General features: G+C 44.5%; 2 protein-coding genes across 4 annotated transcripts in view; one reads left to right on the top strand and one right to left on the bottom strand.

Moving 5' to 3' along the window:
- Positions 1–17,326, bottom strand: part of ARL13B (ARF like GTPase 13B) — an 836,406-nt gene that overhangs the window by 423,678 nt on the left and 395,402 nt on the right. The gene's annotated exons all lie outside the window — the stretch shown is intronic.
- Positions 1–17,326, top strand: part of STX19 (syntaxin 19) — a 96,868-nt gene that overhangs the window by 64,324 nt on the left and 15,218 nt on the right. For both annotated transcript variants that reach the window (XM_086934424.1, XM_086934425.1), the window contains one exon: positions 8,152–8,316. The gene's annotated coding sequence lies outside the window, so the exon portion shown is untranslated. The remainder of the gene's footprint in view (positions 1–8,151; positions 8,317–17,326) is intronic.

Raw genomic sequence — 17,326 nt, forward strand, 5'->3', positions numbered from 1 at the left:
CAAAAATGCCTGAACGAGAACTGGAAGCCTGTAAATCGACACAGATAAGTTTTTGTTAAAAGGGTCTTTCTCACTATGGCTAAAGTTTCAAGTACATGGCACTGTAATTTAGGTTCTAATCTGATGTGGACAGGTGAACTAGCTTTCTTGTTGGTCAAGTAAAGAGTAGAATTCAAAACTCTTTGCACTGTACAGAAGCTTAGTAAAACCAGTATGCAGATAATTAAAGTCTGCCTCCTTCTATGCTCTTGCTGTGGGGTGAGAGAACTTCCGACTGAGCACTACTCACTGCCCCCACCTGCCTCAAAACACGATGGAACGACCATATTTTGAAAAAACAATTCTTCCCAATATACAGTTCAGTATCATCTCAATATCAGTTCTCTGACTGGTTCTACGTACCACCTCTAGTCGCAAGATAATGGGTGTCTCTGACTAACAAAAGGGGACGACGGTCTTTTCCTTACAGGATCAGTAGAGAATGCAAATACATTAGAGGTTAAAGGATCTTTAGGAAGTCTTATAAGCTGTAGTGGAGGGAGAGGTTAAAACAAGAGCAGCCCATAATTCCACTGTGTCCTTAATGGGATCCAATCTGGGGGTAGACATAGTAGTCAGAAGTTGACTCTAGCTCATACAAATAGAGAAATGGGAAATGCCAGAGATGCTTTTTTTTAAAGCAATATTTGTTTACCACTTATAATAAGATAAACAAATCATTGAAATAATTAACCCATTAACCGCGCCACCCCTCACCAAAAGTCCAGTCCCCATTACATCATGATGTACTGCATTTCCGTCATAGCCTCCACACCCATACTCCGTATTTGTACACATACTCTGTTCCTGGTTCACAAAGTACGTTTCAAATCTGCAACAAATACTCTATTCCTGGCCTTCAATTTCAGAATTCACCTATGCTGCTTGTACACAATTTCTTCCCTGAATTCATCCACTATAATCAGGATCTTTTAGACAATCTAATAAATGGTCCCAATGCTCATAACCTGTGAACTGACCCTCTCCCTTTCGTCACTTCTCCATGCAATACTGCACTCTCATAGCCCGCACACCGAATCATCTCCTCCTTCAATTTCTCTACCCTGGGGGGCCTAGCTGCCTTCCAAGGCATGGTTATCTCCCGTCTGGCAAGTTCCAGGGCCAAGTCAATAAACCTGGTTGTATTTTTGTGCCTAGTGGGTCTTGGAAATCCCTCTAAAAGACAGACCACCGGCGCACACTTGATAGTTCCCTGCGTCACCTCATTAATACAGGACACTACCTTCCGCCAGTATCTCATCAATGGTGGACATGACCACACCATGTGTATCACTTCCGCTACTTGTTCACTGCATCTAGGGCACGCCACAGCAGTATCATGATAAATCTGAGATATTTTTCTGGAGTCAGATAAGCCCAATGTAGATAAAAGAAGTTAATCTATTTGAATCTAGAATTTCTAGATACAGTATTCGAACCAGTAAGAATTTTCGCCAGGTCTGCCTTGGGAATGGGGTGCACCAAGTACTCTTCCCACTTCACTCTAAGACCTATAAGGGGTATTACTATATCATTCTGTAGTGCCTAGAAAAGACATGTCACCATCTTTATGCAGCCCAACATAGAGCAAAGCACCTGGCAAGCACTGTGCTGTTGAGGTTCCTCTGAACCCATACTCCAATGGAGGCGCATCCTGGTTATTACCATCAGATGCAATAGAAATTGCCTTCTCTGGATCTTGAATGGTAGTAGCACCCATCTCAATAAAGATCTTGTATTCTATGCACCCCATGGTTAACCCATTTTGCTAGACCCCTCAATCGTCCTTCGTCTCGATTAATTTGCTTTAAACATATCAACAGGATATCCGGGGCATAGGGCACCCGAACAAAGGTTCCTTGGACTTCACTATGACTGCAGTGTCGCACAACCCTCAATGCAGTGGATATTCCCCACATAGGTCTCCAGGGAGCTATGAGGATTCCATACAACACACCTAAATCTGGCAACCTCTCCAAATGTGCCTCCTCAGGACATCTATATGAGTGGATCCACTGGACAAACCACTCCAACTGTGCCACTAAATAACATGCTTCTAAATCTGGAGCGGCTAATCCTCCCTTTAATGTTGGATGTTGTAATTTAGACAAGTCCACAGTGCCTCTGCCCATTCGCCATATAAAGCTAATCGACAGGGATTCAGGTTCACAGAAGATCCTACAGGTTATCACCATAGGTAGTGCTGTGAAAACAAAAGCAATCGGGGCAGCACCACCATTTTTGCTACCGCTATTCAACCTGCTACTGAAAAGAGCAGGCCTCTGATAGCCACACCATTGTTGTGCTCCAATAAATCAGTGGGTGCATGGCGTAAGGAAACAACCAGGTACTTTAGGCAAGTTCTCTCCCAAGTAAGCCCCCTTAGATCCTCAGGTTGCGGCACATCCTTAAATAATGGGAACAGAAGATGTATTCCAATTCATGCATAGGCCAGATGTTTGTTCAAAATGCTCTAGAAGGCAATCGCATGAGGTAAATCTACATTTGCATCTCTCAGGAATAACTTATCAGCTTATATCGCTGAATAGTGCTGGATGCCCTGCACATCCAGTCCCCTGTAGACATATCTGATACTCGCAAAACTAGCGAGTGGTTCGACAGCAACTGCAAACAGAAAATGGTGGAAGAGGGCACCCTTGCCGCACCCCCTTCCCATCACTTACCTTTCAGAAATATGCCTTCCCGTTAAGATTCGGGCAGTAGGTGCCGCATACAGGAGTTTGGCCCATTGGACAAACTCATTACTCAATCCCATTTTATTGAGCACCCTATAGGGAAAATCCCAGCATAGGCTATTAAAGGCTTTTCCACTATCTATTGTCTCAATCACTGCTTTTTATTTTTCTTCCAATTCTGCTTCCATAATCACCAGCACCCTTCTTATGTTATGAACTGCATTTCACCCCGGGAGGAACCCAGACTGGTCTCTTTGTATTAATTTGGGCATTACAAGCGCATTACCAAGATTCTACTTAGTATTTTGAAATCCAAATTCAGCATGGAAAGCGGACAATACACCTGTACATCCTCCGGAGTCCTTCCCGGCTTTAACAACAGGATTACTAATGCCTCTGTAGTTGTGGGGGCAAACGCCCTGCCTCACGGACAGCCCAGTAGTGATCAACCTCTGCGTCAACACCTCCATTTAAGCTGCATAGAATTCCACAGGGAATCCGTCTGACCCAGGGCCCTTCCCTCTCGTATATGCTTTATAGCACTCTTCACTGAATGGTAACATCTCCACCCAGGCCTCTCGCTTTCTCCTCAGCAACCCTCTGCAATTCCACTGGGTCTATCAAACCCAGAGATGAACTGAGTAGGCAACTCCGGAGAGGGGCATATAACACTGTATTATAATCCCTATATCTGTTATTGATGGCTTCCTGTGTATAGAGGTGTGCACCATCTTAGAATCCACATCCAAGATCTGTGCACTTCTATTCTTTGGATTACTAAGCCAGGCCAGCAGAGTACCTGCCATCATGCTCTGCATGTGCTCTGACAATATACTGTATGTAGTCAAAACCGTGTAATTTTTCTATATCTACCGCTATTTGTCCCCTGGTGTCTAAAAGTTGCTGTTTCAGACACGCATTTCTGAGCCTCAAGTTCCCCAGCACCTTCTCATGCTTCTCAATCTCGCTCACCAAGGTACGCTTTACTCCCACTAGTTCTGCTTTACAATGTCCCCGAAAATCAGCTTCAAACGCATCCCACTGCTCAGTGGAAACGTAGACGAAGCATAGAAAATAAGTTTCCACTGCTTCTTTAATGACTTGGCGAAATGCAGGATTTACCATGGTTTACACCCGCAAGTGCCAGTCCGGTATTCAGAGCTCTATTCCACCCTAACAAAAGTAGAACGGTCTGAAACGGTCTTGCATAATATCCCATATTAAAAACCTCACGATGCACCCCCAGGGAGCACAAAAATGTATCCAATCTCACATGAAGCTCATGCAAAGTTTAAGTAGTCCCTAGAATCAGGATGCAAACATCTACACAAATCTACTAACCCCCATCTCTGCTGCCAAATACCTCACAATGCACCATAGAGTCTATCAGGGGTGGGTGCGATCTATCGCAATCTGCGCTACAATTGAAGTCACCTCCACAAGTATGTTATGCGTCATATATGGCGCCAATTTCCTAGTCAATTACAGGAGAAAAATGCCTTGATCCGTAATTTGGATCATAAACCCCTACAATGGCCAAGTCATACCCGGCCAAACCTTCGACACCAACACATACCTTTCTCTGGGGTCAATCAACATTTTATTTTCTGACAAGTTCCTAGGGCAAATACATATCACAACCCTTCTCGGAAAACCAGAATTTAAGGCAGCATATAGTTTCCCCTGCCATCTCTTCCGTAAAGCTTCCCTTTCGGAAGTTGCAAGATGAGTCTCCTGTAGAAGCGCAATGTGCTTTCCCAGTCTTTTTAAGTATGGATGGACTTTATAGCATTTAGTCATGCTATTCAGTCCCCACACATCCCAACTAATAAAACTGTACGTAATAGTGGTCGCCATATCTTTTCCCAACCTACAGGTACCAGTAGAAGCAAGTAATGTGGGTCAATCAATCAATCAGGGGCTTAGTAAAGCGTGCTACTCACCCGTGAGGGTCTCAAGGTGCGGGGGAGGGAGGGAGTGCAGCTCCCGTTCAGTCGAAGAGCCAGGTCTTGAGGTTCTTCTTGAAGGTGTGCAGGGTTGGGGAGCGTCTGATGTTGACTGGGAGCTCGTTCCAGGCCTTGGGTACAACAGAGGTGAAGGCTCTTCCGCCTGCTATGCTTCTGCTCTGTCTCTGCCAGGGCGAGGTCAGTGGAGCGGAGGTACCTTTTGGGTATGTGGAAGGAGACTCTCTCGTGGAGGTATTTGGGTCCGATGTTGTGGAGGGATTTGTAGGTGTGGGTGAGCAGTTTGAAAGTTACTCTCTTCTCGGCGGGGGGCCAGTGGAGTTCTCAAAGGTGTTGGGTCATGTGTTCGTGCCGTGGGGGCCCCAAGGATGAGTCTGGCTGCGGTGTACTGGATGGTCTGGAGTTTGTGTAGGAGGGTTTTGTTGATTCCAGCATAGAGGGCGTTGCCGTAGTCCAGTCTGCTGGTTAGGAGTGCGCGGGTGACGGTCTTTCTGCATTCGGGGTGTATCCATTTGAAGGTCTTGCAGAGGGTGCGGAGGCAGTTGAAGCTTGTGGAGGCAACAGAGTTGATCTGGCGGGTCATGGTGAGGGAGGAGTCAAAGATGATGCCGAGGTTCCGTGCGTGGTCTGTAGGGGTGGGTGGGCTCCCGAGGGCGGAGGGCCACCAGGTGTTGTCCCAGGCAGAGGGTCCAAGGACGAGGACCTCGGTCTTCTCCGAGTTGAGCTTCAGGCAGCTGTTTTTCATCCCCACGTTGTTCCACACACCCACACATATACAGTGAGATAGGGACCATTGGACTTCAAACCCTACAAAACCCAAACCTAACTCCTCAACTCCAAGACAAGAATAAAAAACTCCCCAAACAAAGTAATACACACCTTCCATAACAAACATAAAAGATTGCACCCTTCCATTTACCTACCCGACGCACTTCACACCACCCACCCCTCATTCAGATAGTGCCACTCACAACTATATCATTTAATACTTGCACCCTGTTCTGTATAAATGAACCACACAATATATTTCCACATTTACACTGCTCTACTTAAACATTGTAAGTGATTTCATTACTTGTGCAGATGAGACGTGGTATGCTGCTCAGTGTTTAAAAGACATTACTTGATGCTCCTAGCATGACGTGGGAGTGTCATAAAAAAATAGAGCTAGATGTGCCAGGCGTAATATGTGGTAAGACCACCTCTGAATCGGGAGTAGAAACAGAGGACACATCTGATTTTGTTTCTCTCTCCTTCTTATCAGTATTTTGGGAAAGAGAGTGCGATTCCGCTGCATTCAGACCCGCCACCTCTTTGACCAGTCTTTTCTGCTCTTGACAAGCCTGTAGCCTGGATGGGACTGCAACTCCCCCCTTCCTTCACCTGCTTTTAGGCCGACTAACCGGCTGCTTCTTATTCTTAGGAAGAGCCCCCTTTCCCTGGTGGAGCTGATCTACCCATTCAGAAAGCAATTGCAGGAAGTTACACAGGACTTCCTAGCCATAAGCAACATGCAACCTAGCAGGAAACAACACTGCATACCTAATTCCCCTATATCGAAGGCACCACTTGACTTCTGTTAAAGAAGCCCTTTACTTGGAACCTAACTGGTGAAATCAGGAAACACCATAACTCTCTGGTTCTGTACAAAGAGGGCAACCTGAGCTCGGCCTGCGCTAGAATATGGTCCTGATCTTTAAAATACAGCAATTGGCAGTGCTTCCAGCAGGGGAGGCCATTCAGGTACCCGATGAGCTCTTTCCAGAACAAGGAGCTGTGAAAGCCCCTCCTGAGCCACTACCTCCCTCAGACATGACTCCATGAATGTAGTTATGTTTCCATTGATGCCCCCTCTATCTGTTCTGGCAGCCCAATAATACGGATATTATTCGTCCGGGACCTATTCTCTGCGTCTAAAACCCTTGATTCCAGAATTTTAACTCTCTCCTCTCGGAGGTTCTGCTGTTTCCGCATAACAGATACTTTAGGGGTAATTTTGCCCAGTGCATTCTGAGGTTGCGACCCTTTCCACCAGACGACAGTGAAACTCTCTTATTAGCCCCTTCTCTGCTACTAAGGCATCAATTTTTGTATCCAATGCTTCTCCCGAAGCTGCAATAACCTGCAGGATAATGTCCAGTGTCGCTGCCGGGCGATATTGTATTTCCACACCGACTCCCCCATCTCGACTACAAGTGGCAGCTGCACCATCATTAGGCCGTGTTCAACGGTTTCGTTTTTCTTAGTATTTTTACCCACTGTATTAAGTGCTACTTTGGAATCAGCCTGCATGAGATTTTCTTTTTATATGATACTAGAACCACCTAATCTAAATATGCTGTGCATGTTACCCTATAGATGAACAAGTGTTTGTGTTAACTTTTGGGTCTCTATCATCATCTTTTCGAGTTTTATACAGCGCAAACTTGACCAAAAGGTATTTAAGTACTGTACATGAGCACCAGTTACGTTACACAAGAACACGTTCATATTTTTTAGGCACTGGGAGATTAAGTGATTTGCCCAGAATCACAGAATGTTGAGCGTCAAAGCTGAGACTTGAACCCTGATCCATAGATTTTAGAACCATCGCCCTAGCCTGTTCAGCCACATCCTCTCCCTATTTGAAATATGTATGTCATCACTTCCCAGAAGATGCCCAACTCTCATCAGATTCAAGTATCACAGCCACAGTGCTTCCCATGCCACCCACACATGAAGTCCTGTTCAGGCCAGTACCTTTACCGACCCTAAGCTTGCTATGCCTCACAAATGACATAGCTGCCACCCTACAGAAGCAATGCGGGCCTCACGCGTCATCAGCATAATGCTTAGTAGAATTGTACTCAGGCTTGAAAATTCTTAATCTACAGTTTGCAATCGTAAACTGAGGAATTGAGATACATGATACGAACCATTAAAAATGCTCTCTGTAAAGTAACCTGAGTAAGGTACTCAGTCACTCCAAGCAATGTACTATTTTTTAAATAGGAAAATATTCATTTACCAGAAAATTCTGCAAAGCTAGATTTGCAAAAGTTGAATGCATGTTGAAAAAGAGGTTGACAAAGCATGCCCATTTGTAAATGCTAAGTCTGCGTTTTGAAAGATGCCACATAAAATTAATACAGCTATACTGTAGAAATTTGTAATATGTTTGGCGACGATCAATAGACTTTAGATTTCCTGCAAGGGCGGCAAGAAGTCATGTAAGGATGGTGGTACAAGACGTGAACTTAAATAAACAGGAATGCAACATTGAACTTGGACCCGTTTGGAGACGGAAAGGAACTAAAGTTTTTAAATGGTAACTGCGGTTCCAAAAACATTGCAAATGCACTAAGAAAACAGCAGTGAAGTACCGTTTCTAAGAATGCCAATGCACTGCCCCTTTGGAAACAAGAATGGCGTCAGCAGTGGAGAAAATAGTAACTTTATTTCTTGTTTTTCAGGGTTCCACTGCTTTATGCTGATTCTTTCATAAACATACCCCGAGGATAACTGACAACAGCCGGAACAGAATTCAGGGACGGTAAATGACGTCACTGCTGCTGTAGTTCCCAAACATGCTAAGCGGCGATGAGCACTTGACGTACGCCAGAAAAAACTGCCTCCAGGTAAATGTTACACTCATGAAATACTTCTAAATATAGATTTTAAAAAATTACTTTTAAACTGTATGATATACTCTCCTAACCAAAGGGGTTTTTGGAGCTTCTCCAAAATTCAGAGAGTAGAATAACTAATAACCAGGTGCTTATTATTTACATTAACAAAGTATTGTAAGAACAGATTTAGTTGTCACCACACACGATGGTAGTCAAATCAAAACACTTAAGGTACCTTAAACCAAAGGTATCCTGGCACCGACAAGCCATCTCACTAACATTCAGTGAGGCAGAATCACTCTAAAAGAGAAGGATTTCAACCCTTTTCTGAAACAGGTCTCACTTGACCCACTCTCTCTATAAAAAGTAAATATATATGTGCATTTTAACACAGTTTCGCTACAGCTCCCGCGTGTCACAAACAACCAACCATCAAGGCTATCATGTTATGTTGAGGATCAAGAAACTAGATTTATGGCAAATAAGCATACAATGGATAAAGGCAGATGAATGAACTGGCACAAACAAATTTTGACAGCTTTACTATCAGGGCATTACAAGGTTGGGCCACTGTTTAACCAAATATTTTATTCAGCTGTTTATTGAAGAGCCCGGTCTATCCTACCACAAACCAGTCAACTCCCTAACATCATCATCCCCAAAACTGATACATTTGGACAGGGACCTATATTTGGATAAGTAAAATGTAGAAGTTTTCAGCAAGAAGCAGTTTTAGATTTAGATTTGCAGGCACACAATGGAAGAAATATGGATTTCTGTTTGTTTGCTGACGTACACCTCTTTTCTCTACCTTGCAGACCCATTTTTAAATGATCAGTCCGTAAAGAAGGCCTTTGTTTTTTAAAGGCAAGGTACAAACTAGCAATCAGGATACAAAAAATAAATTCATAATGAAACCGCCTAATGCGCAACAATATACAAAAGGTATATTGTTTGGTCTGTTTGGTCTAAAATAATTTGATCCATCAGAGAAAAAGGTGACGTGACTCAGTGAGGGGACTGTACAGGTATTAAAGAGAGACCGTGACCCATGCAGTGTTGTGTCGGTCCTAGGATGCGTGTTTCCAGTTCAGGGAGGACCTGGTCTGGTATTTCGGGCTGGACTGTTCCCATTGGGCGAAGGGTCAAGACTGATTTGCATATGGCTGGGTCCAAACTGGAATGGCATGGTGACCAAAAAAACGATGGATTTAGGCCCAGATCTCTGTACTGGGGTGAATAGATGACATTCTTCTGAATTCTGTACATCAATTGTTCTTTTTGCATTTGTCACCCTTAGTGGGACGGGTATGCTCAGATGTGAGTCCTGTGCTCTCCATGCCACTGGGGTCAAGCTATCATGGCTGATGAGGGCTGAAAGCCCGAAACCGGTTCTAGGATGCTTGTTTCCAGTCCAGGGAGGACCGGGCCTGGCAGTTCGAGCTGGACTGTTACCTTTGGGCACAGGGTCAAGACTGATTTGCATATGGCTGGGTTCAACCTGAAATGGCGAGCAAAAAAACAATGGATTTAGGCCCAGATCTCTGTACTGGGGTGAATGTATGACATTGTTCTGCATTCTGTCAATCAATCGTTCTTTTTTCATGAGCCACTTTAACAAGCCTCCATTAAAAGTTCTTTCTCTCAGTGTTTTAAAAATTTTTTAATTAGTGGTTGCAAATAGGCCATAGCTATAACTTTGAAGATAATAGTTCACAAATATTAAATTCATGATGCAAATAAAAAAGGTACAACAAGTTAACTTACGACTATAGTATGCAATTCAGTGAAATTATTGATGGAATTTCAGTGACATTTTAACTGTGTTACAATTTACTGTTTAGGGTGGTAAACCCCGCTGAATATTTTTTCTTTTAAGTTCTGTAACTTCAGCAACTGGGGCTCAACCCACTAACAGATCACATTTAAAAAAAAATCACTTCATGTTAATAAGTTAATAGGAGTACTTTGAGAGTTATAAATCCGTGTACCCCAAATTACATCCCGTTACGGACATTCCCATTAAGAAGAAGCATTTGGATGTAAGTGAGCCTGTTCCTCAGGGGGTCGTGCTTTCATATCGGTTTGTGAAGGTGTGTGATTTTAACGTTTCGAGAGTTCAGGTAGTATAGTATCAAGTAGGGTCCACAGTTGCCAGAATCCCAACTCCGGCCCTTACCCCAGTACATTCTGCAGTTACCCTTGGGTGCCCATCTGTCATCTAACCTCAAATATTATGGACAAATATGGATTTGCATGCCATACAAACCTACTAGTGGCTAAAAGCATAGCCACGTCAACAAATCTGCAAACTTCCCTCACATCAGTTAATGCTTTCAACATACTTGTGACCCATATATAACGGGAGAAGTACTGAACATGCTGAGACCATATGCATGAGTAAATTACCTTGAGACAAATATGCTGGCGACATTGTGATGTTATATATTTAGTGAAGATGTGTCAGTGTTAAGTATGTGTGCTGAAATTAGTTACATTTGAGCATGAAATAAGCCCTACAGAAAATCGTAGCCCTACAGAAAATCGTAGCTGGTTAGGCGGCAATCTTTCTCACTCTTTATCTGTGAGGGCTGTACCTAAAAACAAAGATCATATACATCAAAAGCAACCTAATCCAGGAACTGGGCTTCTCGCAAAGTATTAACAGTCAACATTCAGTCGAGGGTATGGGGCTGTGTGCTTGAGGGCATGTAATTACATAAAAATAATCAGCAGTCAGCCACTCACTAACATCTATTTACCCCAATGTTAATGAGTACAGATGTGCTCACAAATTGAGCCCCAGGTTTGACCAAGATCAATACAGCCCTGGCGTGTGAAGAGTAGGAAAGGTAATACATTTCACTCCTGAACCACTTTTCCGCTCAGCAACTTTAATACTCATCATGTGTGTTTCCTGCTGGACAGCGAAATAAGTATCTTTGTTGGGAATCAGACTTAAGCATGTGGGTCGAGAAAAGTTCCCAGATCCTCCATCAGTCTCTTCACACAGAAATCTTGAAGGTCTGTAACATTGGATTAAGAATAGAGGCACAAAATATTCACCGCTGCCTGCAAAAGGTGCCACCCAAAGAGTCCAAAAAGACACTGCTTGAGAATCACACTCCAAAGAGAGGAATGCAGCGACTGAATGGGGGACATAGACAACCAACACAACAACCATTTACAATGCAATGGTCTCTGCATTATTAAAAGTAGAGCTATTGGCATTGCTCATGACTTTTTTTTAAAAAATCATAAATAAATGCACATCACACGAAAAAGATGTTGCAGTGACATTTAGTTCTCAGGTTTGAATGCCTCTAACTGGAAACAAGCCGCACGCTGCAGAGGAATCACATTTCAAATATATAAATTCGTCACCATCACCAGGATAAGCGAATACCGAGTTAATGAGGGTATCGCCTCCGAGTGATCAAAAAACTGACCTGGCTTGTTCATCTTATTGCAAGGTTCCTTTCCGCCCGAGCTGCTTTGGCCTAAAAGCATTCACCAATCTAGCAGTCCTCACAAACCCCAAGCCAGGATGAGTGACACTTCTATTCTAAAGTTACATCCAGCGCACTGCCCCCTGGGAGGCATTCTATCGTGACCTACCAACGCTTAAAATAAGTACCCCCAAGTATAGTATTCCTACGATGGAGGCGGCTCCTGTCTAAACGCATTTCCGTACACATGCCTTGGCTTTGTTGTGCTGTGTTACCTGTGTGTAAGGCGATAGCGCGACGGGTGACCTTTGAAACCGAAAACCAGAGAAAAGGCTGGGCGACCTTGTGGTACAACTGCAGGTCATTCGCTTGCAGAACGTAGTCTTTTACTGAATTAAAACGATCGCCAGATAAAAGTAACCAGTGTCCACGGAAGTGATCTGTCGTTAGGAAGAAAAAAATAATTATATTCATTTGAAAGAATGTATAACAAAAAAGCAACTCTGGTCTAAATTGGAAGAAAGGTTATCGATCGAAAAAAAATAGCAACACTCTTGACCATTTATGTGTTGCAACAATGTATCAGAATGTGCGAAAAAACTGGTCAAACAGTAGTGCATGCCGCCGCGAACCAGCCAACTGCTACAAAAACACCAGACGCCAAAAAGTCACCGTGGAAAGTTTAATGTGGAAGTACAGAGGTCTAAATGTCAGGCACGCAAGAAGCTCCTGTGATTTATGTCGTAATAAAACACTATACCAAAAGACGAAAACTTTCGTGTCACACGATTGTGGCACGACGCCAATAATTCTACTTTATCCCTCCCCACCCCCCCTCCCCCGCCCCCCTTACAACTGGGAGTTTCAATAAATAAAGTTCACACGCAAAGCTTTCATTCTGCAGGTTGCCACGCGTTTCGAATCGAATGTACGAATGACCTTCAGGCAATAACACTTCAACAGCATAGCTCCAGCCAGCAATCAAAATACAGAACTATTATGAACAATCGCATCGTGCTGCAGATCCTATGTCTCTTGTGTGTTGGAATTACAACGCTCTTTATATTGCGCGTGCAGGTCATCTTCCCAGGGGGAGGCGGGTTCAACTCCAAAAACAAATGTATTTTATATACCGGTCACCTTGCAAAGGTGCAAGCCTGTAATAACCATAAACTCATCCTGCGTGCTACATTCGTGTTGCCCGATCTATCCTGTGCAAGGGGAAATAAAGTTTGAAAATACAACAACTTGCTAACAATCACGCCCCCACCATCACGAGAAAACACACTAGAAAAATATAAAATAACTCTTACTGCCCCCGAAATTCCGCCGCGGCCGCACCGGAAGTCAGGCAAGGTCGCCTGTGACGGGGGCTGAGCCGCGTCCGGACCGGAAGAGGAGGCAGGCGGAGGAAATGTGTCGAGCGGCCCGGGGCTCCTGCGAGCGGTGAAGAGCCCCGGGGCCGACAACAGGACGTTGCACACGTGTTGCGGGGCTCCCTTGACCAAGAGGGAGCCCCGGGAAAGGAGCTGCCAAGAGCGCAGCGTCTACTCTCCCTGCCCGTGCTGAAAGCGGAGTCCCCCAGATTGCCACAGTAAGTTAAAGGGGGGTTGGGGGGGGCGGTGCACTTGTGTGTGTGTGTGTGTGTGTGTGTGTGCGCGTGTTTGTGTGTATGAGTGGGGGGGGTTCTGTATGTATGTGCGTGTGCGCTTCTATGTGTGTTTATGTGTATGCGCATGCATGTGTTGTGTGGGACCTTCGCGCAGCGCTCGTACTCGTGCGCGTGGCAGTTTAGAATCGCCTGCGCGCGGCCAGGAGTGTCTCCTGGGAAGCACACACGCCGACAATAGGTTCTCGGCGGAGACGTGCTTCCGTGCGGCTAGCCGAGACCTAAAAATTCAGTAACAAGTAACTAGCTTCTCCCGCCCGCGGGACGCACGCAGGCCGGGCGGGCGAAGCGAAGCCTGGGCAAAGGGCGGGCCGTCTGAGGCCATAGGAGGACGGGCCGGGCCACCCCTCTTGATTTACACCCTAAGGTACTGTGTTTCCACCTTTTGCATTTTTGACTTGTGCCAAAATGATATAAACTTTGGGGAAGAGGAAAATCGTGGAGGTTGCGAACACTATTCCCAGGAGTGGAAAAAAATCTAGAAAAATTGAGCCAATCCCCCCAAAGACATCTATAGCTCATGCTGGGAGAAATTGTGTGATGGACCGGTTCGACGATGGATTGAGGAATGCGAGGAACTTTTGACTGTGAAACCTCCTCTAAGTGGGAATAACTATGGGGATGGAGGCAAGATTGAAAGTAACGATGGGAAAGGGACTAGGAGGAGTGTACCTGTAATTCCTGAAATGTTCTTGAGTAAACCCAATGTGGGTGGTAGTCCTAATTTTCCAGCCATTGAAGGGGGGAATATATGTAAAATCTCAGGTATAGAGCTATCTCAGAACCCCACCCCCTTAAGTACCAGTTTGCCTAAATCACCAGTCTTGCTGTGCAAAAATAAATTTGCAGTTCTGGCACAAATAGACAACTGTGACCTTAATTCTGTTCAATAAGCTCCCCTGGGAGGTACCTCCCGAGGTGTGGATGAACTACTATGCCAGGTATTCTTGCACAAATAGAGGAAACTACAAATCCACTATCCTTAGTAGTTAAACAGTTGTGTAAATGAATTGAGGCTATGCAAGTCAAACTAGACAAACTTGCTGATGTAGTAACCCAAGGCATGGCAGGCCCGGTTTTGGCCTCCTGCTTGTCTTGTGTAGCAACTACAAAAGGATGTGGAGGAAATAGAACCCAGGCAAGCAAAACTGTAAAAAGTAGTGCGCGCTCTCCTGGTAAGCAAAGCTCCCCAGCTCTCCCAAAAACTACATATAGTGAGATGAGCAAAACAGCGAAGGGTGCACCACAAAAACATCATGAATCCACCCACGGTCCCAGGCAAACATTTCCAATTGTGGGGGGAAATCATCAAGGGAAGAATGGTGGTGGTTCTATACCAAAGGGTGTTTTTATTAAGCAACAGAGTGCCACTAGCCTCCCGAAGAATGTAATAGACATGCTGAGACGGGGTACTCTCGATCCTAATCCCAATCTGAATGTAATAAACACATCAGCTGTCTATTTGATTAATGTCCCCAAATTGTGCCCCGGAAAGGCCCTGGAATCCAATGAATCTTTAACAAATAAAGCAATCCATTGGATAAGACACGTTCGGGGCTGTAGATCTGTAATCAGGGACAATATTCTTTGTTCAAAGCGGCTCTCATCTCCCGGGGACCTGGCCGACTGTATCGAGCTATCATTTAAGAACACCAAGATGGCAGAAAATCTAATCCACTTGGAGTTCAGGAGTTGTTCCCCCGACTATTCTAGAATACAGATGAGATCCTCTCCCCTCACAGACATAGCTAATGCGCTTTGAAAATCGACTAAGAGGGAACACAGAGGGAAGTTCTGGGTTGGACTGTAATGATTGACTACTGAACGAAGCAGTCCACCCGGGTGGTTCAGATGGCCTGGCTAGGGAAAAGTCACCTCAGCCTGAAGTAACGATCCTGGGTCCCCCTGAATACCAACATCTCTGAATACTCCAGTAGATTTGATTAATTCTACGTTAGCTATGAATATTAGTTTTAACTCAAGTGCTAGTTTTCCATCTGGGCCTGGCAAATCCTGTTCAATTTTATCCTGGAATGTGGCCGGCCTGATATCTAAAGTAAAATCCCCAGAATGGGCTTCATTTATCAATCAACATGAAATGTGTTTATTTCAAGAAACTGGTTGTTAGAACCACTCCACTTCTCAGGGTACCTGAATTATAACGTTCAAGCAGAAAAGGGAGGAAGAGGACGCCCATTAGGTGGCCTATTGATTTGGGTTAGCCAGGATCTTGACGCTATTATTAAGCCCCTTCCCTCGAACCATAGGGGCATTCAGATTTTCACTCTTAAGTTTAGAAGTGGAAAATCAGTTCAGATCTATAACTTGTATGCACGAAGTACGGGGGGTAAGAATTCGGAAGTTTTAGCCTGCCTGGATGAATGTATTGAATGTTATTCTCAGCACTCAAACATTATCCTAGGTGGTGATTTTGATACGACTTTTGAGCCCTTGTTAGGTGTGGATTGGAATATCATGGACGAGGAAGATAAGAGAGTGGGGTGTTCCGAAGCTTGATTTAGACTCAGTTAGAAGGTGGACTGAACTCTCAATCCAGCTAAATTCATTCTGTCTGAACAGAGGGTTGAGAGCAACCAATGGCAGGACCTTGCATGACAAGTTAGGGGCCACTACCTTCAAGAGTGGCCCTCGTGTAAGCAGAATCGATTATATCCCGATTAGTTTGGGACTATGGAAATATTTGGTTGATATGTAGATAGTAGAGAGGGTTGAGAGGGATCACAACCCTCTATGTATGTCCTTGACCTATTGGGAGCTACCTACCGATGCTAGGGGAGAGGGACAAGACTCACCCATTGACATAGAAATTTCCAATGACACACGCCATGTCCGATGGGCCAAAGTCGATGAGTGCCAAGAGCACACAGATTTTATATCAAACAAGCTATTACAAGCTATGATTGCTTTGGGAAAGCAAGTCAGTGAAGGGGATTCGGTTCTAGCTCTAGAGAGGAGTACAAAGATTCATGAATCCTTTTTTATAGATTGAAGAAGCCTTTTTGTAAAGCCATGTAAGACAGACAATACCCGTGCCAGTCACACTCCACGCTGGTATAACGGAGAATGTCGGCAGGCTCGACAGGACTTAGGCAGAGCAATAAAAAGTGAATCAAGTAGAAATGTACGGCTTGCCAGGGTGGCATATAAGAATGTCGTTTTTAAATCCAAGCGTGCATGGGACGAACAAAGGTGCCAAGATCTAAAAGAAGCAGGTGCCCAAAAACACCCAAGAAGATTCTGGAATGTCCTCAAATGGGTTAGTGAGGGTAATCCCGATAAACCACAAAATTGGGTGGAACAAGATGAATGGGTGGCTTATTTTAAACCCCAATATGCCAAGGTTGGGATCAAAGTGCAGACACGGAGGTTCTGCATCTACCTTTTACGGAAGATGCATTTAACCTAGGTGATGTGCTTACTGCCCTAAACCTAGTTGTCCCAGGTAGAGCTCCAGGTATAGATGGAGTTCCCGCTGACATATTTTTGCACGACATGGATCCTTGGGGCAGGTACATACTCCTGCTAGCAAATGCAATAGCTAGAGGAGCCCCTATTCCCCAATCTTGGAACGGGGCTGAAATCATACCCGTATTCAAAAAGGGGGATAAATCTCTACCTGGTAATTACCGTCCAATCAGCTTGATTGACACTATGCAAAAAGTCTTGGTAGGCTAATCTTAAATAAGATTATTGAGTGGGAACAGGATCAGAATATTCTATCCCATGTCCAGGCAGGATTTAGAGCCTCGATCAGCACAGTCGACCAAGTGCTTCATTTTGCTATGTTGTACTGGAAGACTGTGCAAATAGGTGGGGGTAGTCTATATGCTGCCTTTATAATGATCTTAGGGCAGCATTTGACCTTGTCCCTCGTCCTACA

Source organism: Lissotriton vulgaris, chromosome 8 (genome assembly GCF_964263255.1).
Source record: "Lissotriton vulgaris chromosome 8, aLisVul1.2, whole genome shotgun sequence".
Taxonomy (NCBI): domain Eukaryota; kingdom Metazoa; phylum Chordata; class Amphibia; order Caudata; family Salamandridae; genus Lissotriton; species Lissotriton vulgaris.